The 25,317-nt window shown below is 40.7% G+C and overlaps 1 non-coding gene and 1 pseudogene across 1 annotated transcript; one reads left to right on the top strand and one right to left on the bottom strand.

The window, feature by feature from the left end:
- Positions 1–5,462: 5,462 nt before the first annotated feature.
- On the bottom strand, positions 5,463–5,620 carry LOC114652909 (U1 spliceosomal RNA). Its single transcript, XR_003716452.2, has one exon. It is a non-coding gene; the product is annotated as a U1 spliceosomal RNA (small nuclear RNA).
- Positions 5,621–8,087: 2,467 nt separating this feature from the next.
- LOC114652924 (uncharacterized) lies at positions 8,088–8,196 on the top strand (annotated as a pseudogene).
- Positions 8,197–25,317: the final 17,121 nt, after the last annotated feature.

Here is a 25,317-nt window from a genome sequence, read left to right as displayed (position 1 = left end):
TTTTTAATCTTTCCCATTTTGACCCCTCAAAAGAAATAAAAACATTGTCTTTCTATCTTTTTGAGGATCACTCTCCTTGGTAGATATATTGTTGCCCAAAAAATCAATTTTGGCAGGATAATTGACTTGAGGAGGAGGAGGATTTTCCCCTCATAGCTTAGGTTCCTCAATTTCCACATCCCCGTTGTTTGACATATCTGCATGTTTTCTTCCAATCTTTTTCCCCTTCCTTCTTACTCCCAAACCAGATCCCTAATATCTTTATCGGTTTTCTATTGGTTTTTATTTTGGGATTTGTATCCTCTGTCCACTTCCCTTGGACACGACACTCCGTTTTCTTCCAGTTTATTTTCGTACCGGCAGCTTTACAAAATAGCGCACTAGAAACAACGGAGCGATCTACGGATACTCCTTCTCTTGCAACAATTGTTATGTCGTCCATGTACATTATACATTTGGCTTCTTTTCCTTCACTTCCGGGGAATTTTATCCCCTTGATGTCTTGATTGTTTCTGATCATTGTTGCCAGCCCTTCGATTGCAAGGACAAATAAAATTGCGGAAAGTGGGCATCCTTGTTGTACTCCTCTCTCAATCTTAATCTCCTTTGTTAAATGCCCGTTTATCAATACTTGTTATCCCTTGATAGCATTTCTGGATCACCTTTATGATATGTTTGGGTATTTCAAATCTTTCCAGGGTTTCCCACAAAAATTCATGATTAATGGAATCAAAGGCCTTCTCCATATCGATATTTAAAAGTCCTACCGATTTTAAATTCCACTCTTTTGTGTACTCTAAAATGTCTCTAACTAAAATCATCACTTATGGACCGTCCGGGAACTGCACACAGCTGGTCTTCTTGAATAATGTCACCCAGGACTTCCCTAAAACGATTTGCTAGGACCTTAGCAATTTGTAGTCCTGGCATAACAGGGTTATTGGCCTCCAGTTGGTGATTTCTGCTTTGTCCCCATCTTTTGGGATCAAGGTGATGATTCCATTCTTCCATGATTTCGGGCCCTCTTCTCCTCTTAATATTTCTTGGAATATTTCCAATATATCTTCTCTAATTAAATTCCAGAAGGTGGTATAAAAATCCGCAGTTAAACCGTCTGAGCCCGGTGTCTTGTTTTTCTTCATGGTCTTCACTGCTTTTTTGAGTTCGCTCATTTTGAACTCCTCTACCATTTCTTTCTGTTGTTGATGTGTGATGTTCCGGTCGATCTCGTTAAGCACTTCTTCTTTTTGGATTTCCCTATTTTTGAAGCTGTAGAGCTCTCCAAAGAAGGTTTCTACAATCTGCTGTTTTTTTGTTTCTTCTCTTTGTAGATTCCCTTCTTCGTCTTTCAGGAAATCGATGCTGCTCTTTTTCGTTGTTTTATTTTTTTAAAGAAGAAGCGTGTGCACTTCTCGTCCTCTAAGTGCTGGACCCTACTTTGGAACTTCAGTTTCTCTTCCTTTCTTTTGTAGATGTCCATCATCTCTGACTTTATCTGCTTCACCTGTCTCCCGGTCTCTGTCCCTTAATTTACCAGCCTATATGCTTCCTCCAGTTCTTCTTGCAGTAACATTAAATGTTCCTTCTCCCTCTTACTTTTTTCATTTCCTTTCCTTTGAAAGAATTGCTTGGCCCTAAATTTTAATGATGTCCCACCATTCTCCTCTTGTCCTATACCCTTCTTTTAGGGTTTCCCATTGTTTATATTTGTTTGTTTTCAAAATCGATTCTAATTTCCTTGTCCTCCAAGAGTAGCGCGTTTAGTTTCCAAAACCCTTTCCCTCTATTGTCCCTGTTTTTTCCCTCACATTCTGATAAAATGTTGTGGTCAGAAAAACATGTCGGTTTAATTAGAAAACTTTTAGTTCTATATCTTGCGCTACTTAAAATGTAGTCGATTCTTGATCTCCAGTTCCCCCCTTCCGCTCTCCATGTATATCCTTCCATGTCCTTTTCAATCTCTCTATAATTATCTTTTATTTGGAAGTCTTTCATCATGTTGATTAGGAACCTGGATGTTTTATCCAAGGATCTTTTCCTTTTGGATTCTATTTGGCAGTTAAGGTCCCCCGCTATTATGACATCTTCCATCCCTTGCAATTCTGTCCGTAACTTCTGAAAGACTTCCATTCTCTCATTGGTTTGTGGAGGTGCATATATATATTTACAATGTTATACTTCCCTCCATCTACTTTAACAGTTAGGGTAGCTATTCTTCCCTGGAGAATAATCTCAAACCTTACTACTTCAATGTTTTTGTTTTTAATTAAAAACCCTATTCCTGCACTCTTCATTTGAGCCAGAAAAAAAAGCTTCCCCTCCTTTCCACCCTTCTTCGAATTTTGAATACGACCTCTGAAAGGGGAGGCCACATTCTTGAATGCAGATGATGTCGGCTTCTGTCTCTTGAAGGGCTCTAAACACAATTTCCCTTTTACTTCCCCTCTTGATGCTTCTAACATTAATTGAAGCAATCCTCATGGGGTTTTTGATTATTTTGTTGTCTTCGTTCTTTCTTCTTCTTCTGACCTCTTCTTTTTGTTTCTGTCACTCTCTTGAGTGCGTGTTCTCTTTTTATTTTGCTCCTTCATCAGGGTGATTTTGGAGAAGGCTTCGACCGATTCTTTCCTGAGGAAGGTCGCCTTTGGGCTGGCCGTTACCTCTTCGCTATCCTTTTTCTCAGCTTGTTCATTGCTTTCTTGGACTATTTGGTACCAGTCCCTAATCCCTGCATTGTCATTTTCTATTGTAGGTATTAAGGGTGAGCTTAATATGTTGGTCATCTCCTCTAGTTCCAACTGGATGTTCCCCAAACTGTCTTGCATCTTTTGTTCTCTGCTACCTAGGGAGGAGACTTTCTCTTCATCTTCCTTCTTAGTCATCTCTTCCACAGTCTGATTTTTTTTTTTTCTCTTGGAACCTCACTACTTTCTATTAAGCTTTTAAGCTTTTCGTGACTTCCGATGGGTGTTTGAAACAGCACAACACTATTTCCCCCTTCGTCTTCACTTACTTCCTCTTCTTAATTGGACACTAATTGTCTCAACCTTTTTACACTTGTTTGCGTATGATAACGGGCAGCTTCTAAAGCTGTGGGTTTTTTTCCCCACACAGGTGACACATTATTTTCTCTCTACAATTCCTCGTCAGGTGACCCAACTCTCCACAATTCTTACATTTCTCTAGTTTGCAGTCAGCCGCTACGTGCCCTTCCTGCTCGCATTTTCTACACATTTTCGGTTGACCACTATAGAAAATGATCCCTCTTATAGCACCAATTTGTATAGTTGGTGGTAGGTGTTTAAGGTCTCCTTCCTCACTAACTTTCAATTTTACCTGAAAGTTGTAATACCCTGTTTTTAATTCCGTGCTCATCCCTTCCTGCCATCCCTCTCTCCACTCTACAAAATCTTCCTAACTATTGTTGAATGTCTTCAATTCTTATTTTTTCGGATAGCATGGCGACAGTAATAGATTTTGTCTCTCACTGTGCTAGAGACTGCATTGTTATATCTATTAACACCACTTCTGATTCCCTTTTCTCTCTCCAAACCTTAATACATCTTTCCACCAACATGCTATTCGTAAAGACCACCTCAAAAATCTATCTGGGAGTGCAAAAATAAAATCCACTTGCCTGGGTAGAAAACCAAGAATTCCCAGCAGAATGGTGGTGGTGAACGTTTTCCTGTCCATCTTTTTCTCATTCATTAGCTGGAACCGCACAGCATTCTTTCGGTCTTCTTCTGGAACCATCCTCGAAACGTAGGGTCCTCTCGTCAAATCGATGGAAATCTCAGTTGTCCTCTTCTTCGTCTGCTTCTTCTACCAAGGAAACTACGGAACACAAACTGCAAATTTAAACCGCCGTGCACCCAAGGGCTGAAAAAGTGGTGGACCTGCCAACCTACTTACCAAACCAGGGGCCGTGAGGCGTTCCCTATACCAAAACAGGAGAGATGGTATCTCCCCTGCCAGGTAAGTATGAGTTGTACAGCCCGGCGCTCAACCTCTTTCTTCCGCGGCTTCATCGCTCACCGGCAGGAGGCGTTTCTTCCAGTCCTCGGTCCTTCGGGCTGCTTCGGCCTCCGGAGCACGCACACGCAGGAGCTAGCAGCCGACTAGATGCCTGTGTGCTTGGTGACCTGGATGATGGGGATGCACCGACCTCACCACCTTGATCAGACAGGTTTCGCCAGCAATCCCAAGGTGCACCTCACTCTTATGCAAACCAGCCACACATCGCTGGAGCTTATTGGCCTGAAGAGAAACAGAAGGGGTGGGACGCTGAATGAGAAACAGCCGCCCAACAGCTTAGACAGGCGCCAGGAGGCAAAGCTGTGAAAGAGGAAGGCGACCCTGCACTCCAGAGAGAGAGAGGGAAAGAACCCCTCGGCGTGGGCGCTCACACACAGCCACAAAGCACCCGCGGGACGGCCTGTGCTGAGGCCGCTGGGAGATCTGGGGCAGCGCTGCGTACACGTCTGGGACGAGCCAGTTCTTGCCCTTTGATGCCACTGTGGGATTCCACGTTAGGAAGGACACGAGGTTGCCGGCTATTTCTGGAAGATGCCTCCCATTGCAAAGTTGCAGGCTCCCCGTCTGAAGATCTGGACAAGATCTATCCATCCATCCACGGGGAAGAACGGGGGGTGGCGGGATTTGGTCGGCGACTGCGATCGGGCCAACAGAAGGGGACCAGCATGAAGGACAAAACATTCAAATTCAAAAATCATTCCGAAAATTTGAAAGAATAAAAATGGAAGAAAGATAGGGGAGAACAAAAAACGGGGGGGGGGGGGGGGGGGGGGGAACAAACATTGGGCCATCGTTTAGTAAAGAGGGCTTCCAACGTTGCCTATATCGGGAGAGAAGAACTTGCCCTTGTTTACGGCCATACCACCTTGAATACGTCCGATCACGGTAGTTAAGCAGGGTCGGGCACGGTTAGTACTTGGATAAGAGACCGTCTGGGAATACCGAGTGCTGTAAGCTTTTGCCTTTCTGCCAGCAGGGGTCACCATTTTCCCCATCTTTTTCTTTTCCTCCTTTCACCCGTGTCAGAAACTTGCCACATGGCAGCAAGTAAAGCAGCTTGAAATCTGTAAAGTTGCACAAAAAGGATGGATGAAAGAAAGAAAAGTGCACTCAGTTCCACTTCTCTCCTCTCTTATCTTTGCAGCACTCGCTGTTCCATTCTGCTGTCAAAGGAGGTGAGACAACTTAAAAATATTAATAATGCAGCAATGATACACATGTGGGTAGGTAGAAATAAATATTTTTCTTTTTTTTATGGGGGGGGGTTCATTTATATAAAAATCTTTTGGATCTTCTGTATTTATCACCTTCAGCTCCCAATTCTGCTGTTGCCTCACTGGCTCCTGCTTTATAGTCCCCTAAATGCTACTTCCCACTCCAACGAAAAGTTGAAAAGCTTTTTTAGTCTTTTGAGCCGAGGATATCAGGGAAGAGCGCCAACGCAGTCCCCCACTACCACAAATTATGCAGTAGTTTCCCGCATTTGGGGAAATCGCAGGGGTCAGCACACCTGGAGTGCAATGGATGAGCCTCGCCCTGGAAGCGCTTTTCTTTCCACACCCCCTTCCTCCCAATTAGGAAAATCTTAAGTCTTTACCTTTTTTCTATTGAACCTTGTTCTTGTTCATTTTCTCCTCTCTCATTCTTCTATTATTTCTCTTTCACATTTCTGTAAGTCTTTGAATGGGTACGTTCTTATGTATCAGTTTCATTTCTCTCCTACCACATATCCTCCTTTATTTCCTCTTTTCCTATTGACCCTTCCCATTTCTGTGATATTCTTTTCCACACCCCTTGTGCCTTTTTGCATTGCCAAAATACGTGCACTGCTGTTTCTATCTCATTACATGTTTCTCTTGGACATGCTGGAGATTTTGCAATTCTTTTGTACATGGCTGCATTTGCCTGTAACACCTCGTGTGCTGTTAACCAACCCAGGTCTTTTGTTTATTTGTCAAGTCTTTAGCTGCAATTTGCTGCCATACTTTTTTGGTTTGTTCTTCCAGTAGTGGTTGGATTTTAACAGTTTGTTTTTCTATATATTTAAGGTCTCTAATCCTTCCCCATATTTTGGCCTCTCCTTCCTCCCATGTATACATTTCCTCAAACCATTTTGTTTTATAATGGTGAGACGCCTTAAAAGCAATTGGTCTATTTGCAGTTTTCCAGTTTTGCTTTCCTTAGTTCTGCTCCCAATAGGTACCTTATCATCTCTGCCATTTTTCCTTTTTTATTCAGTGCCATATTGATTACTGTTGCTGAGCATCAGCTCCTGTTCTATTTTTGGAAACCCTTTTCCTCCTTTTTCTTTGTTTTGTTACTATTTTTCTTGTTGTTTTTTCACACTTTGATCCCCACAAAGACAAAGCAAGCTCTTATAATTTTTTTCAATATCTTTCTTGGTGGAAAGAAAACCGTGGCTAGGTATGCCAATTTTGGTATAATTGCTTTTACCAGCAATATTTTCCCTTCCATAGTAAGACTCCTTAAACTCCAAAACCCTGCTTTCTTTAACATTTCTTTCCATTCCTTCTTTTCTATGTTGCTGTCTCCAAAATTTACGCCCAGTATTTGAAATCTTTCTTTCCTTCTGGCTTTTCCTTCCATTTCCCCCACAACACAGTCACTTTTTTTTTTTTTTTTAATTTAATGTTGAACCAGGTGCCATACAAAAGGATTCTGTATGTTCAATTATTTGGTTCACACTGCTCACGTATCTTAGAATAATGCTTACGTCATCCATATATGCACATATCTTCATCTGTTGTCCGTTGCTTCCTGGGACTTCAACTCCTGTCTATTTTTGTCCATTCTAATCTTATTTATCAGAGGCTCAATACTTAATACAAATAAAAGTGCAGACAGGACACCCTTGTCTTACTCCCCTCCCTACTTTTATTTTATCTGACAGTTTATTATTTACCTTGATTTTGCTAACAATACCTTTTGTATAATGTTTGTATCCAATCTAACAAAACCAAAGGCACTCCTATTCTCTGGAGGATTCTCCACATATATTTGTGGGCAACTTTATCAAACGCTTTTTCTAGATCAAGGTTAATAACCCCAATATCCATATTTCTTTCCTTCATCTAAAATATACTGTCCCTCAAAAGACACAGGTTATCTGTTGCGCTCCTTCCTGGCACCACACACGCTTGCTCTTCTCTGATCACATGTTCAATTTGCTCCTTTAAACGATTTGCCAGGACCCTTGTTTAAAATTTTATATTCCTGGCAGAGCAGCATTATCGGTCTCCAATTTGTAATATTCAGTCTCCTCCTGGTTGGGAATAAGAGTTATTATTCCTATCTTCATTTTTGTCATTTCTCTCTTCCTCAAGATTTCTCGAAAGAGACTCAACATATCTTTAAGTATCTCCCAAAATGTCACATAAAACTCGTTTGGTAGTCCATCAATTCCCAGTGTTTTGCCGCTTCTGCCCATTTTCATTGCTTTCTCCACCTCCTACAACTTTATCTCTCATTTTAACTCTTTTTGTTCATTTGTAAAAAAACTGGCCTATTGTTTGCTCAAATTCCTTAATACACCCTGTGTCTTTCTTTCTCCTCATACATTTCCTTGTAAAATGTTGTTATTCTTCTCCTCTCCTTCACCTTAAAGAATAGAGCATTTCTCTCCTTCTTGCTCTCTCTGACTCTGCTCTGAAACTTTACCTTCTCCTCTCCTTATATATTTTCCCCAATTCTTCTTTTATCGGTCTTCTCTTTCTTTCTTCATTGATCTCCTCAATTTTGTACAGTTGTTCCAGTTCATACTGTAGTATTTTTTTCCTCCCTATTTATCTATACGTACACAGGGAAGAACGGGGGTGGTGGGATTTCGTCGGCGAGAGCGAGAGAGCCGACAGAAGGGGACCAGCATGAAGGACAAAACATTCAAATTCAAAAATCATTCTGAAAATTTCAAGAGAGAATAAAAATGGAAGATCGGGGAGAAAAAAAAAAAAAAAAACCGCTGGGCTGTCGTTTAGTAAAGAGGGCTTCCAATGTTGCTTATATGGGGAGAGAAAAACTTGCCCTTCTCGTTTTACAGCCATACCACCTTGAATACGCCCGATCTCGGAAGCTAAGCAGGGTTGGGCTCGGTTAGTATTTGGATGGAAGACCACCTGAGAATACAGAGTGCTGTAAGCTTTTGCCTTTCTGCCAGCAGGGGTCACCCTTTCACCCGTGTCAGAAACTTGCCACTTGGCAGCAAATAAAGCAGCTTGAAATCAGTAAAGTTGCAAAAAAAGGATGGATGAAAGAAAAAAAGTACACTCGGTTCCACTTCTCTCCACTTTATTCTCTTCGCCTCACTCGATGTTCCATTCTGCTGTCAAAAGAGGTGAGAAAACTTAAAAATATTAATAATGCAGCAATGATACACATGTGGGTAGATTTGTAGGGGTGAGTTTTTTCTTTTATATAAATACAAAAAATAAATTTAAAATTTATCATTATTTTTAGGGGGGGTGTTCCTTTAAATAAATCAATCTTTAGGATCTTCTGTATTTATCACAGGTTTAAGTGCCTTGAGCATGGGAAAGGTGCTATATAAATAAAATGTATTAGTATTATCGGTTTGATCTCCCACTTCTGCTGTTGTCTCACTGGCTCCTGCTTCACAGTCATCCAAATAACCAGTTTCCACTTTTCAACGAAAAGTTGAAAAGCTTTTTCAGTCTGTCTGTTGAGCCGAGGATATCAGGGGAAGAGCGTGAATGCAGTCCCCAACTACCCACAAATTATGCAGTCGAGTTTCCCGCATTTGGGGAAATCGCAGGGGTCAATGGATGAGCCTCGCCCTGGGAGAACCTTTTTTTGTCTAAAATCCATTACTTAAGACAAACACTATTTTGCTTGTCCCCTTTTCACTTACATTTTCTTTTCAGTGCCTTAGCTTTGAGCACACACACAAAGTCTGGCCAATTTGCTAATTCACTGTAACCCATCACCATTTCACCACATTTTTTTAAACTTTTTTTTTTTTTTATGGTCATTTGTTTCCTTGTCCTTCTTCTATTCTCCATCTTCCACTACTTCTTTTTCACATTTCTGTAACAATCTCTGAATTGTTATTTTCTTATGAGTCACCAGTTCATTTCTCCACCACCACATATTTTCCTTTATTATATTGATTATTTTCCATTCCCTTATTGGCATTTTTACATCTAAATCCTTCCCTACTAACCCATACAACACACCTTCTCTTGTAATCTCCACTTTTCCTAACTTCCCTTCCCGTATCTTTAATACTTCATTCCACACATCTTGTGCCTTTTTGCAGTTCCAAAACCCATCCTCTGATGTTTCAACCTCTGAGCAGTTTTCCCTCGGACATGTGGAACTTTTCACAACTCTCCTTTTTGTACATGGCCGCCTGCGTCGGTAGGATTTCATGTACTGTCATCCACCCGAGGTCTTTCTGTTTATTCGTTAATCCTTTGTCTACGTTTTGCTGCCACACTTTTTTTTTTTTTTTGCTTGCTGTTCAGTAAGCTTTTGGAGTTTAATTACTGTTTCGTCTTTTCCTATATATTTAAGATCTTTTTTTTTCCCCCAAATTTTGGGATCTCCTTCATCCCATGAATCTTAATAAATTTTACTGTTTTATAATTTTTTGGTGTATTAAAGGCAATGGGTCTGTTTGGCATTTTTAATTTTGCTTTTCTCAGTTCTGTACCTAGCGGACATGATCAGATATCTGCTAACTTCCCCGTCTTATTTAACGCCATATTAACAACAGTTGCTGTATGTCTTAAAACCAACTCCCTTTCTATATTCGGAAACCCTTTCCCTCCATTTTTTTCTCCTTTTCATTACCTTACTCCTTGCCAATTTTTCACATTTTGACCCCCATAGAAACACACAACACATTCTTATAATTCTTAATATTTTCTTTGGTGGAAAAAAAAAACATTGGCTAAATAAGATAGTTTTGGGATTATCACTGCCTTCATCCACAATATCTTCCCTTCCATTGACAGGTTCCTTAACTTCCAAAACCCTATTTTTTTCCATTTCCTTCCACTTCCTTCTTTCTGTACTTTTGTCCCCAAATCTTATCCTCAATCCTTTCACCATATTTGCTAACCTTATTCTTCCTAGTGGTTTTTCATTCCATTTCCCCCAGAGGACGCATTCACTTTTATTTAAATTTAAAGTTGAATCTGACCCCCTACAGAACACTTCTGTATGTTCTATTACTCTATTTATACTCCATGTATCTCTTACTATTGTTATGTCGTCCATATATGCCAACACCTTTATTTGTTGTCCCCCACTTCCTGGTACTTTAACTCCTCTTCTATTTATGTCACTTCTGATTTTATTAAGGGTTCTATACACAGAATAATCAACACTGCTGACAACGGGCACCCCTGTGTTACTCCACATTTCACCTTTATCTCCTCTGTTAATTTATTTACTTTTATCTGACTTCTTAGATCTTTATAAATCACTTTTATCCAGTCCAAGAAACCTTCGGGAACTCCCATTTTTTGGAGTATCTGCGACATATATTTATGAGCAATTCTGTCAAATGCTTTCTCCAGATCTAAATTTATTATTCCAACATCCAAGTTTCTCTCTCTCTCATAAAATTAAGTCTCTTAAGACACACAAGTTAACTGCTGCACTTCTCCCCTGTACCACACATGCCTGTTCTTCTTTTATTACACTCTCAATATTTGTTTTCAATCTATTTGCCAACACTCTTGTCAATATCTTGTAGTCCTGACAGCAGTGTAATTGGTCTTCAGTCTTTTATTTTTTGTTTCCTCCTGTTTTGGAATGAGCGTAATTATTTCTCTTTTCATTGTTTCTGTCATTTCTTTGTCTTTTAAAATTTCTATGAACAAACTAAGCATGTCATTTCTTATTATATTCCAAATAAAATTCTATAGGCAAACCGTCTTTCCCTGGAGTTTTCCCTCTGCTGCACATTTTTTACAGCTGACTCCACTTCTTCCATTTCTATTTCTCAACACAAGCTTTGTTTTTGTTTTTCTGCAAATCCTTGGTCAATCATTTTTGTCATTTGGTCAATCTCCTCCTTGTTGATTTCTTTCTCTCTATAAATTTCTCTATAATAAGTCAGAACCATTTCCTTTATTTCTTTATTTTCTCTTTTTTACTATTTCCATCTTTGTCTATTCTACTATTTTGGCCTTTTTCCTCCTCTCCTTTACTTTCTTAAAGAAGTATCGAGAGCACTTCTCTCCTTCTTCTTGAACTCTACTCTGAAATTTGACCTTTTCTTCTTTTTCTACACTTTTCTAATCCTTGTATTAAGTCTTTCCTGCAATTTTTTTTGTTTGTTCTTTCTCTTTCCTCACCCTTTGCCCTTGTTTTGAAAAAACTCCCTTGTGTTTCCTTCATCATCTCCCACCATTCTTTCTGGGTCCCGCACCATTCCTTTTTAGGGTTGTCCACCTTTTATAATATTTCTCATACTCTTCTTTTATCTTCTAACAATTTCACATTCAGATTCCATACAATATCTCTTACTACTTCTTTACTCCCGGTTTCAAATTCCACTGCCACCATGCTATGATCTTGAAAAAAAACTGGCTGCAAACACTCCTTTGCTTCATAGTTTTATCGATTTTAAAAACCGTCTATCCGTGAAGTTTTCTCTCCTGCCCCTCTCCAGGTATACCCTTTTTCTTCACCTTTTACTTTCTGGTACACATCTACCATTTGAAAATCCTTGACAATTTCCCTTAAGTTTTTGGAGGTTCATTCTATTTGCTTGTCTTTTTCTTGCTCATTTGAGCAATTAAAGTCCCCCACCACAATTAGGTTATTTTCATTTACCATTATTCATTCTAAAATCTCTAGAGTCTCCATTCTTTGAACTGGGATTGTTGGTGCATATATATTTATTAAACTTAATCCTGTTCTTTCCCTTCCCCAATTTAACTTCATTATTCTCCCTTTTACTATTTCTTCATTTTTTTTTCTTCTATCTCTCGATTCTTTATTAGAATCCCAGGACCAGCATTTTTATTTTTGTTTGTTCCCGAAAAAAGCGCCATGCCTTCTTCCCAATCCTCCTCATATCATTTATATGATATTTCATGTGGTAAACTACACTCTCTTGTAAACAATAGCGGCAGGGATATCCTTCAGAAAGGAGAACTATTCTCCTCCTCTCCTTTCTCTTAATACTCCTTACGTTTGTTACTTTTATTTTTTCTTCCCGGTATTTTGTTCTACCTCACCTTCTATTTTTCCTCTATTTGCTGCTGTTACATTCTTCTATGCCTTTTTGGCTGCTTTTCTCTGTTTGCCACTCCTTTCATCCCTGTAGTTGTGAGAAACCCTTCCATGTCTCTGGATTCCAGATAGGAGGGATTTGTGCTCCATTCCTGGCCTTTTTCATCCCCTTCGTCACCCTTTCCAGTGTTACCTGGTGACAACAGGGCTGGGCCCCTTTTTCTTTTGTAACATTGGGTTGACTTGAGTCATCCCCATGTTTTCTTTCCTATCGACCTGCCCTGTGCGTTCTGTTTGCACATGCTGAGGTGATTGGCATAAAAGTGCAGATCCATCTAAAATCTCCATGATCTCTTCAGTATGGAAAAGTGTGTTTTGTGAACACTGCTCCATTCTTCTTTAAGTGTAAAAATATCACACTCCATCTTTCCTCACTTCTTTTCCTTCTAATCTTCTCACCCCTATCTTCCAGACTTAGGCCCTCTATTTTTTCATGTTTTCAAGTTATTCACTTGTGTTTCTTTGCTCTGCACTTCTTCCTTTTCTTCTTCTGATTCTTCATGTAAGACTGCAATAACTCTGTCTCTCATATTTGTGTTTACAACATTGGTGTAGGAGACAGGACAATCCTTAAAGGCATGTGCCTCCTGTCCACATAAATTGCATATTATTGGTCTTGTGCTGTGTCCCTCCTCTTAGACTGCAATTTCTGCATTTAAATTGTATTACAATCACCTCATGACCCTCTTTACCACACCTCCTACATACTTGGGGTTGGCCAGGGTAAAAGACATGTCCTCTTACAACACGAATTTGTATAACCGGAGGTATGTGTACGACCCTGTTTCACTCTCCCGCTTCAGGACTACATCAAACTTATACAGACCATTTTTAATCCCATCCTCATCTGTCATTTGCATGCTAGTTTTAACTTTGCAATAACCAAGTAGATATCTTGTATTTTTACCTTCTCACTATACATAATTACACTGATTTTCTTATTACCTCTGAGTGACAGACTAGATATCAAAAACCTTTTCAAGTTCTGATTCACCTCATTTTCTTTCTGTACATTTCTGACACACTTGTCAAACTCCTATTCTTAAAAACCATTTCAAAGGTAGTTTTCCCAGGGAAGGCAAAAAGAAACTCTAAGTCGGAGTGAATCTCAACATTTTTTGTAGTACCTCCTTGCTAAATTCCCCACAATCCATCTGTTCTTCTTTCAACTCAACACGAACCACGTTCTTCCTCTCCCTTCCATTGAGAGATATCCGTGATACAGGTCTCTCACCACCACCAGGTTCAGGTAGATCTTCTTGTTTTCCATTTCCATTCAGCCACGATCAATTGCTTCCGCCATCTTCTTTCTGTGCAATTATAATTCGCCACACACCAAGGGAAGCAGAAAACAGGGTGGTGGACATGCCAACCTACCTCTCTGGATAGGAGGCCATGGGGCACTCCCTACACCTGACAGAAAAGAACCTATGCTATCTTCCCTGCCAGGTAAGTATGAGTTGTACAGCCTGGGGCTCTACCTCCCTCTTCCACGACTTCATTGCTCGCAGGTGCGAGGCGTGCACCCCCCCCTCCTTGGTCCTTCGGGCTCCAACTGCCTCGGGAGCATACGTGGACGACCTAGCAGCTGACCTGACGCCAGTGTGCTCCGTGACCCGGATGATGGGGTTGCACCGACCTCACCACCTTGATTAGACAGGTTTCACCAGCAAACCCAAGGTGCACCTCGCTCTTATGCAAACCAACCACCCATCTCGGGAGCTTATTGGCTGGCAGAGAAACAGAAGAGGAAGAGACTGGGCGGGACGCTGAATGAGAAACAGCCGCCCAACAGCTTGGACAGGTGGAAGGAGGCAAAGCGGCGAAAGAGGAAAGCGACCCTGTGCTCCAGAGAGAGAGGGAAAGAACCCCTCGGCATGGGCGCTCGTGCACAGCAGCAAAGCACCCTCGGGAAGGCCTGTGCCGAGGCCGCTGTGAGATCTGGGGCAGCGCTGCGTACACGTCCGAGACGAGAGCCAGTGCTTGCCCTTTGCCACTGTGGGATTCCACATTAGGAAGGACACGAGGTTGCTGGTGTTGTGACGATTTATCCTACTTTGTCGAAGTATCCTACTGTAGTTTATTTCGACATGTATCTATCGATTGGTGCTACCTTATCGAAACATCCTACCTTTATTATACACATGGGTAGATCATCTCAATGGGGTAAATAACACTAACTAAACATCCTACCTTCATAATGCATATGGGTACATCAGTAACGCATTTCCAAGGACTGAAATATACTGCAAAGCTGACACATTATATACAGTATAGTATAACAAAATAAACAACTATATTACATACACCATTATAACGTATGTGTAATATTTTCTATTGAATATATGAGGTGAAACTTTTAAGGTGTATAAAGCACCTTATTTGAGGGCATTTCAAATAAAACAATAGCACATCATAGGAAGAATAGAAAGGCTTTAATTTACATACATTAATAAACAATAAAACACTCCAACAATAAAGAACAATACTTATTTATCTATACATTTTTTTACAAACATGCTATTTCAATTTTTTCATTGTATTTTGCACATTCAAAATGTGCCCAGCAACTGCACATATCACACTGTACCTGAAAAATAAAACATAATGATTAGTCTGAACATGGAAACAGTAATGTGAATTTCCCCCTGGGATTAATAAAGTATCTATCTATCTAATAATAATGACTGATTCAATTAACTATTTGGTCCGATACGCCCAAGCAGGTGTAGAAGCAGTTAATGTTACTTGTTAAGTTATATTACTAGACCCCAAGAACAAAATTATGAAGAGTGAAAATGAGCATAGTAGGATATTATATTATTGTGGATGGTACATGTTGAAATATTGTTACCATTTCAATTGTGCTTTTGTTGGGATCATCTTCCAGCACGGAACAAACCAAGCAATGATCCTCTGCATTGCCTATAATCAGTTGTTCTCATTAGTATACAAGCTTTAACATCAGTCATTTGATTAAATTTTCAGTATTTTGAAAAAGCAATAGTAGTGTTAGGTGTAACATACTGCTGTTATTCAAAATAAGAAAATAATCTTCACTCAATATTTCCTTTCAATTATTTTATTGCTAGTATGCTAATATTTGTGGCTTCTGACAAAATAATTCTTCAAGCAAACCTAACTTAAAATTTGAAAGTGTGTTGCATCATGTTAGGTTTATCAAAATGCAATATCAAAGATGTTAATCAGATATCATTACAAACAAGTATTGGACCTTAGAACATTGGGATGCTCCTTTCACATTAACAGAACTTTTGTAGAAGAATCCTTATGAGCTGTATGATAAAATATATTACTGTATGTGAATCATATCATTGTATTACCTCTGTATTCAAGGAGAGCACAGGTGATGTCCAGCCTTGCAGTTCTCATGGCAGACTCACTGGTTAACACATCCATTAGCCCTCCTTTTGTGAGGTAGTTCTCCATCCATCCATCCATTTTCCAACCCGCTGAATCCAAACACAGGGTCATGGGGGTCTGCTGGAGCCAATCCCAGCCAACATAGGGCACAAGGCAGGAACCAATCCCGGGCAGGGTGCCAACCCACCGCAGGACACACACAAACACACCCACACACCAAGCACACACTAGGGCCAATTTAGAATCGCCAATCCACCTAACCTGCATGTCTTTGGACTGTGGGAGGAAACAGGAGCGCCCGGAGGAAACAAACGCAGACACGGGGAGAACATGCAAACTCCACGCAGGGAGGACCCAGGAAGCGAACCCAGGTCCCCAGATCTCCCAACTGCAAGGCAGCAGCGCTACCCACTGCGCCATCGTGCCGCGAGGTAGTTCTCTGCAAACTGTAAAAGAACCCTTGAATTATCTTTCCTAAACATAATGTCCTGAATATCTGTAGACTCATGACTAGTTTAACTGCTCACACGTAATACAAACAAGTTAACTGATTTAATTTAAGAACAAGACCTTAAAACTGTTACCATTACGATTTTGTAATATAGTGATTACACATTATTACATGAATCAACCCTTCAACATTTTTGAAATGTGTGTTTGATCAGCTTTAGTTAAAAACCTCAAATCATAAAGAGAGGCTTATAATTCCCTTCAATAGCAGAACTCCACAACTGTGGGAGTCTTTCTGCTTGTTGTGCTCCAATGTCTGGAACTGCCATTCACCCCCATCATCATATCCTTTAAAGTCTTAGAAAGTATCTGTTGTTCAACACAGATACAGAATACAGTCTGCTAAAAAGGAAAACTGGCAACAATTGTGAGCCAGACTCTCTTCGTAAGTTTTGTTACCTCCAGCTACGTTGAATCTTTCGATCATAGCGGCCTTCCTTTCCCTCTGGATCATTGAGACGGATGACCTTCTCTGACATGGTGACAATCTAAAATGTTGCACATACACAAACAACATTAACTGTACTTTGAAATATTTTGCTCCTCTTCTACAACATAATTAAATGAAAACATGCAAAAATAACCAAAAACAATGTACCAGAAGCATCCAGTGAACCCCAAAATTCACTGAACATAGCCAAATGTCCTCATCTGGCAGTTTCATCTGTTTGAAAGGTTTTAGTGGAAATTACTATTAGTTCTAAATGATGTATGTATTACTTGCCACCTTATACATGTATTACCTTCATCCCATGTCTGTACTGTCCAGCAAATAACAAACTTGAAACCACTGCTGACAGCAGGTGTACAGGTTTCTGTTAAAAATTAACACGAGTATTAACATAAACAGAATTAACTGGCAATAAACAGCTCTCCAACTGAAAATCTTTCTTGCCTGTTTCTTTATAACATGATGGAGATATGCATCAATGACCTGTATTGAATAAAAATTAAATTGAGTTAATTAAAAGCAGAAAATAAATTTGGTTAACAGTAATAACAGTGTTTCACTCCAACCTCATCAGCAAGCCAATTAGTTCCTTGCAGTGTCCTGAAGGAAGTGTCATAAAGCTTGTATGGTCCCACAACTGCTTCCACCTGCCCATGATCTCTTGCAGCCCACAGCTTCATGACTGGAAATAAATAAATATATATTTGTATGTATGGTTTTACCGTAATCTGTGAACAGTTGAAGATGGCCAACGGGCTCTTGTAGTCTTGAAAAAGCAATGATGTACAGGGGATGGACATGTAAGGATTGATTGACCTTTTATCCTGTTTGTATGAAACAGGCTGAGTAACCCTAATCAGAAATGATTGGGGCCAAAAGCGTTTGAGTTTTGGAACACTTTACCTATTTAGATAGATTTACAGTGGGTACGGAAAGTATTCAGACCCCCTTCAATTTTTCACTCTTTGTTTTATTGCAACCATTTGCTAAAATCATTTAAATTTATTTTTTTCCTCATTAATGTACACACAGCACCCCATATTGACAGACAAAAAAAAAAGAATTTTTGAAATTGTTGCAGATTTATTAAAAAAGAAAAACTGAAATATCACATGGTCCTAAGTATTCAGACCCTTTGCTCAGTATTTAGTAGAAGCCCCCTTTTGAGCTAATACAGCCATGAGTCTTCTTGGGAAAGATGCAACAAGTTTTTCATACCTGGATTTGGGGATCCTCTGCCATTCCTCCTTGCAGATCCTCTCCAGTTCTGTCAGGTTGGATGGTAAACGTTGGTGGACAGCCATTTTTAGGTCTCTCCAGAGATGCTCAATTGGGTTTAAGTCAGGGCTCTGGCTGGGCCATTCAAGAACAGTCACAGAGTTGTTGTGAAGCCACTCCTTCGTTATTTTAGCTATGTGCTTAGGGTCATTGTCTTGTTGGAAGGTAAACCTTCGGCCCAGTCTGAGGTCCTTAGCACTCTGGAGAAGGTTTTTGTCCAGGATATCCCTGTACTTGGCCGCATTCATCTTTCCCTCGATTGCAACCAGTCATCCTGTCCCTGCAGCTGAAAAACACCCCCACAGCGTGATGCTGCCACCGCCATGCTTCACTGTGGGGACTGTATTGGACAAGTGATGAGCAGTGCCTGGTTGTCTCCACACATACCGCTTAGAATTAAGGCCAAAAAGTTCTATCTTGGTCTCATCAGACCAGAGAATCTTATTTCTCACCATCTCAGAGTCCTTCAGGTGTCTTTTAGCAAACTCCATGCGGGCTGTCATGTGTCTTGCACTGAGGAGAGGCTTCCGACAGGCCACTCTGCCATAAAGCCCTGACTGGTGGAGGGCTGCAGTGATGGTTGACTTTCTACAACTTTCTCCCATCTCCTGACTGCATCTCTGGAGCTCAGCCAAAGTGATCTTTGGGTTCTTCTTTACCTCTCTCACCAAGGCTCTTCTCCCCCGGTAGCTCAGCTTGGCTGGACGGCCAGCTCTAGGAAGGGTTCTGGTCGTCCCAAACGTCTTCCATTTTTTTGTAACCTTGGCCAGATCTGTGCCTTGCCACAATTCTGTCTCTGAGCTCTTCAGGCAGTTCCTTTGACCTCATGATTCTCATTTGGTCTGACATGCATTGTGAGCTGTAAGGTCTTATGTAGACAGATGTGTGGCTTTCCTAATCAAGTCCAATCAGTATCATCAAACACAGCTGGACTCAAATGAAGGTGATCTCAAGGATGATCAGAAGAAATGGAAAGCACCTGAGTTAAATATATGAGTGTCACAGCAAAGGGTCTGAATACTTAGGACCATGTGATATTTCAGTTTTTCTTTTTTAATAAATCTGCAACAATTTCAAAAATTCTTTTTTTTGTCTGTCAATATGGGGTGCTGTGTGTACATTAATGAGGAAAAAAATTAATTTAAATGATTTTAGCAAATGGCTGCAATATAACAAAGAGTGAAAAATTGAAGGGGGTCTGAATACTTTCCGTACCCAATGTATGTATGGGATTATTTTAGTTCATTCTAACCAAATTCATAAAGATAACATCCCTTCAAAATTTTCCTCCTTATACAAGTCAATTTAAAAGTTTTGCAGTTTTAAAATTTTAAGACTGCAATTTTTTTTATTTATAATAATTTGTCGCCTCATGAATTATGCTAAATGTTTTTCAGTTATTTAGGGTAGTTTGTACAGCCCCTAAACTTCACATTCAGCCAACAGGCCAACATCATGTAAAATAAGAACCGGGGCCAAACCGGCAACAAATGACCAATTGGACAGAACGGCCAAAAGGTCAACATCATGCAAAGAAAGAACTGGTGCCAAACTGGCAACAAGAACGTTCAAGTTAGGACCTTCGTCTTATGTGTTTGTGGCATCTGTCTGGATCTTCAGTATTGACTCAGCACATGATTTAACCTCTTTGGAGGCATGCAATGTTTCCTCTTTTTTGGTTGATGCAAAACAGATGACTGAAGGCCGTGAAGGAACTTGTTTTTTTTTCTGAAGAAACTGCTGCATCCTGCTGATCAGTTTCTGTCTTCCTCACTTCAGATTCCAGGATAGAAACAACTGAATCTGTGCACTGGCCTCTTCTGTAGGGCTTGAGGTGGCTGGTATTGTACATGTTTTTCAAAGTCATTCCCTCAATTTTTTAGGGTAACTACTTTACGACTAATGGACACTATAATGTACAGCCCTGAGAAATCTGGCTCCATTCTTCCTCCTTTTCTCCCACGTTTCCTCATGTTGAGAAGCAGAACCTCATCACCAGGGGCCTCATGTATAACGCCGTGCGTAGAACTCACACTATAACATGGCGTAAGCACAAAAGCGGGATTGTGCGTACGCACAGAAAAATCCAGATGCAGGAATCTGTGCGCACGCATACTTTCACGTTCTTCTACTACATAAATCCCGATTTGCGTGAAAAGTAACGCACGTGCACACGCCTTCTGTCCCGCCCCAACTCCTCCCAGAATTACGCCTCTTTGAATATGCAAATCAATATAAATAGCCTTCTGTGAAAAGACAATGGGAAAAGCACGGGAGAAAATATAAGAATTTCAGCGAATACCAAGTGGAGGCAAAGGAAAAACGTACTATTTGTTGGTTTAAACAGTGGTATAATCAACAAAAGGAAGCTGATCGAGTGACAGAGTGTCGGAGAAACTCGAAGGCTCAACTTCACAAAGTCGCACAGTGCCCGAAATAAAAAAGAAATCACATATCAAAGTCGCCGTGAAAAAGCGAGTCGTAGCCCACCGTCTGAGTGTCATATGAAAGCTTATTAGGGTACAGACAAAAAAAAGGCACACAGTGGGGAAAAAAGCACGAAATGTCACCTTTAATCTCGAAATTTCCACTTTAATTAAAATACTGAGATGTATACGTGATATCTTTTTCATGATGATAGGAATGAAAGCATGTTATTAAACATGGGAACATGGTGGCGCAGTGCTTGTTCATGTCTCACGCAAGAGGCTTGCTGCGCCATGCGCAACCTTCAATTAAATAATTTATCACAGCAGTACTGTCTCTTTCAAACGTACTAACCTCCAATTCCTGTCCTTTTCTTTCTCCAAAAACTCAATCGCCACACAATAAGCTATGTAATAGACGTGAAGCCATCTGTAAGCTTAGAACTTCGATTCTTCAAAACTTTTAAGGAACATTGAAATATCTTAGTAGTACGTGTTTAATTATTATATCCGTCTATCTTTCCAGTGTCGCGTCAGCACCAGCAAGAATACAGCGCAAGGCAGGAACAATTACTGAACTAGCTAGCGCAAGGCACCGTGTCCTCACATGTTTAATTATAAACAATACAGATTATTTAAATGAAGTTAAAGTTTTATCCATCCATCCATCCATTTTCCAACCCGCTGAATCCGAACACAGGGTCACGGGGGTCTGCTGGAGCCAATCCCAGCCAACACAGGGCACAAGGCAGGGAACAATCCTGGGCAGGGTGCCAACCCACCGCAGGACACACACAAACACACCCACACACCAAGCACACACTAGGGCCAATTTAGAATCACCAATCCACCTAACCTGCATGTCTTTGGAATGTGGGAGGAAACCGGAGTGCCCGGAGGAAACCCACACAGACACGGGGAGAACATGCAAACTCCACGCAGGGAGGACCCGGGAATCGAACCCAGATCTCCCAACTGCGAGGCAGCAGCGCTACCCACTGCGCCACCGTGCCGCCTAAAGTTTTATCTGTATAATATAATCAACATGTTTTGCTGCATTTCGTCTTAGAAATGAATACCGTCATCACATGTAAATACGCGCTTTATAAAGTGGTGCAGGTTGTGCAATATTATAACTGTAGTGCAAGTTTACAGTGGGGTAATTGTACTTATAAGTCCAAATATTTCTACAAGGAGCACTTGATGGACTGATTTAGTGTGTTTAGAGTTCTTGGGATGAAACTCTTTCTAAACCGCGAAGTCCGTACAGGGACTAAAGCGTTTGCTGTGGCTCAGGCAGCATCTGCTTCATGCTGTGTACCGATAATTCTCTTTCCAATCAGCTGCTGCTGTGATTTCCCACTCAGATACAGTGATATAAATACTCCGAGTGGTGCAGTGAGAGTAATGTGGAAAAAAATGATCTGCTGTGGCAACCATTAACGGGATCAGCTGAAAGAACATGCAGTGAGAGTTACAACGCTAAAGCAGTTATGGTATTTGGAATACTATGACTATTCCCTGGACCATTATATTGCTACAGGTTAATTACAATCAGATGCATTACACTAATAAACAATATGCAGTTAATTTCAGTGTACTTATAAAGCCGCGCCAGGAATGTGGGTCTAAGAAAGAAAGAGTAATCACACAGGAACAGTAGCACTGCTTTGACGCTGGGTGCCGCCAGTCTGCAAAACCGGGCGGATAAATTGCGTACGCCAAGGAATGAGTTACCGTGGAAATGTGCGTGGCTTTACGCCAAGTTTAGGTTTTATACATCGCGATTTGAGCGTGGAAAGGTTCGTACGCAACATTTCTGTGCGTACGCACCGTTTATACATGAGGCCCCAGGACTGTACACCACATTTCTGTACTTCTTCTGAGCTTTCCTGTCACATGCATCCCTTTGTTTTTGCTGAGACTTTTCTAAGTTCTCATCAGCTGTTTTTCTAACAGACTCCATTTTTTGATTTTTCTGATTTAAAAATTCTACGTAACTATTCTTCTCAGGAAGAATAATGGTGGTGAGCTACAATTAAAAGTGCAAATGTAACAATATGGCAACTTAGAGATTAACCATAAGTAATTTATTTTTTAATAAAAAGAAATAAATATAAAACTGGTACATCTGTTGAAGAAACAGTAATCTACACATAACAGGGCCAAAAGCATGGCAAATACAACAGAACAACTACGCAACAGTTATTGTTAAACCACACACACTACTGCTAATCACTGCTTCCTGAAGTCAAGGTCACCGACAGAGTCTGAGTAACACACAAGACATACATGAACAATTTCACATCTTCAGTTCACCTAACATCCAAGTCTTTAGGCTGTGGGAGAAAACTGAAATACCAGGATGTAACCACTAATCATGGAAATGTCATAGGCATGCTAAGCAATTCCTCTATGAACTAGCACAATAAATAACTGCAAATAAGTGAATTATTTCATCATTTATATTTATATGATGTGGCATCAAATCTTCATTATTCATAATATATAATAATATAAATTTACACACAGAGCTGTAAGTAAACACTCACCGGCAAGTCAACTGGAACCTCTGAGGGGAACATTGCTTCTCTCCCATACATAAGTAGAAATGGGGAGTGCCTTGTTGTAGTGTGAATTTTGGACCTCAATGAAAAAAGTGTGGCGTCCAGAAACAAGTCCCAGTTGTTCTGCTGGTCGTTGACTAATTTCCTTAGGGCTCTAAAACGCAAGCATGATTACTAAAAAAATTAAATATTGTAAATAAATGTACCCTAGGGAACCTTCAAATAATACTTACCGTTTAATGTTATCGTTAGTTTTCTCATCCAGACCGTTTGTCTGGGGATGATAGGCTGCAGTCACACTCCTCTCAACCACTAGCACCTGACACAGCTTCTGGTTTAGCTTAAGAATAGCAAGAAAAGTAACAGTAATTATTTTATTCTGATACATAGACAGATACAGTACATAGAGAGTATTAATAATTATTACTGTGAATATAAAATAAAAGCTTACTTCATTAACAAATTCCCTGCCTTGGTCAGACAGGATTCGTTTGGGGCATCCATGCCTATATATTATGGAGCACAGATACCGTTCAACCTCTCCAGCAGATTTTGTTTTTAATGGATATGCTTCGACCCACTTTGAAAAGTAATCAGTGGCAGTCAAAATGTATTGGTGGCCTTCTGATGTTTTTGGCAATGGGCCCGTCAGGTCAATTCCAATAAGGTCCCAGACAGCAGACACCTTTTAGACAAGCAATTTCTCAAAATGTAAATAAATAAATCATTAAAACTAACAAACATTGCTCAATAGCAAATGGATTACTTATGTTGCTGCACAAAAGAGTCAATGAGGGCCCCAAAGTAAATTGTGAGATTTTTTTTGTCTACTATTACACATTTACCTTAATACACTGGAGTGGCTGAGCAACAGTCAAAGGTTTGCCAACCTTTTGGCATTTGTCACAATCTAAAACCTTTAACATGAAAATAATCAAAGTAAAAACCATACACAATATTTTAGTTATTTAAAATAATTATTATTTTTATTTCAAAAAACAATTATATGGAAAAAACATACCCAGTTGTCAACATCAACAGACATGCCAAGCCAGTAAAATCTGGAGCACATGGCAGTGCGGGTTTTCAATACACCTGTGTGCCCGCCAATAGGAGAGGTGTGGAACTCCTTGAACAGCTCCCTTGCCTCCTTTTTGGTCTTGATGACCCTCCTACTTCCAAGGAAGAGTTCCCCTTCTAGATTGAAAGTAATACTTATTTAATGCCAGAATTAAATTCATAGAACATCAGATATATAGTGTGTATTATACTAACCTTTCAGAGTGAATTTGGAGGAATATCTCCTGAGGCCTTGTCTCTGAGACTTATGATACCCATCAGGGTATGATCCCGCAGACAAAAAGTTGAAAATTTCTTCCCACTTTTTTTCCATAGCTTAAAAAAGCAAAATAAACAAGTTCGAATTAGCACATTAAATTAACAGTTTATTTATTACACACTATGTCAACAAAAGCAACAGATTACTTGCCATGAATGGTATATACACCGTATATGTTACACCCATCCGTTTATTGTAAGTCGTAACATTAAACTTATAACGTTATACCATGTCATCATTTAACATGTTGTATTTAGAAGTCATCTATCAAATTTGTAGAAATGTTAACATTTCTCAATTTATTCTATATGCATCATTTAATGCCCCTCCTTTAACTGCCACCTTACCGTGGTGGAGGGGTTTGCATGTCCCAATGATCCTAGGAGCTCTGTTGTCCGGGGCTTTATGCCCCTGGTAGGGCCACCCAAGGCAAACTGGTCCTAGGTGAGGGATGAGACAAAGAGCGGTTAAACAAACCTCCTATGATGGAAAACAATTTTGGACGGTGTTTTCCCTTGCCCGGACGCGGGTCACCGGGGCCCCACTCTGGAGCCAGGCCTGGAGGTGGGGCTCAATGGCGAGCACCTGGTGGCCGGGCCTGCACCCATGGGGCTCGGCCGGGCACAGCCCGAAGAGGCAACGTGGGTCCCCCTTCCCATGGGCTCACCACCTATGGGAGGGTCCAAGGAGGTTGGGTGCAGTGTGAGTTGGGTGGTGGCCGAAGGCGGGGACCTTGGCGGTCCGATCCTCGGCTACAGAAGCTGGCTCTTGGGACGTGGAACGTCACCTCTCTGAAGGGGAAGGAGCCTGAGCTTGTGCGCGAAGTTGAGAGGTTCCGGCTAGATATAGTCGGACTCACCTCGACGCACAGCTTGGACTCTGGAACCAATCTCCTTGAGAGGGGCTGGACTCTGTACCACTCTGGAGTTGCCCCTGGTGAGAGGCGGCGAGCGGGTGTGGGTATACTTACTGCCCCCCGACTTGGAGCCTGTACATTGGGGTTTACTCCGGTGGACGAGAGGGTAGCCTCCCTTCGCC

This window comes from Erpetoichthys calabaricus, chromosome 5 (assembly GCF_900747795.2).
Source record: "Erpetoichthys calabaricus chromosome 5, fErpCal1.3, whole genome shotgun sequence".
Lineage (NCBI taxonomy): Eukaryota > Metazoa > Chordata > Cladistia > Polypteriformes > Polypteridae > Erpetoichthys > Erpetoichthys calabaricus.
The sequence above is the reverse complement of the archived record's forward strand: the minus strand, read 5'-3'. Positions and strand labels throughout refer to the sequence as shown.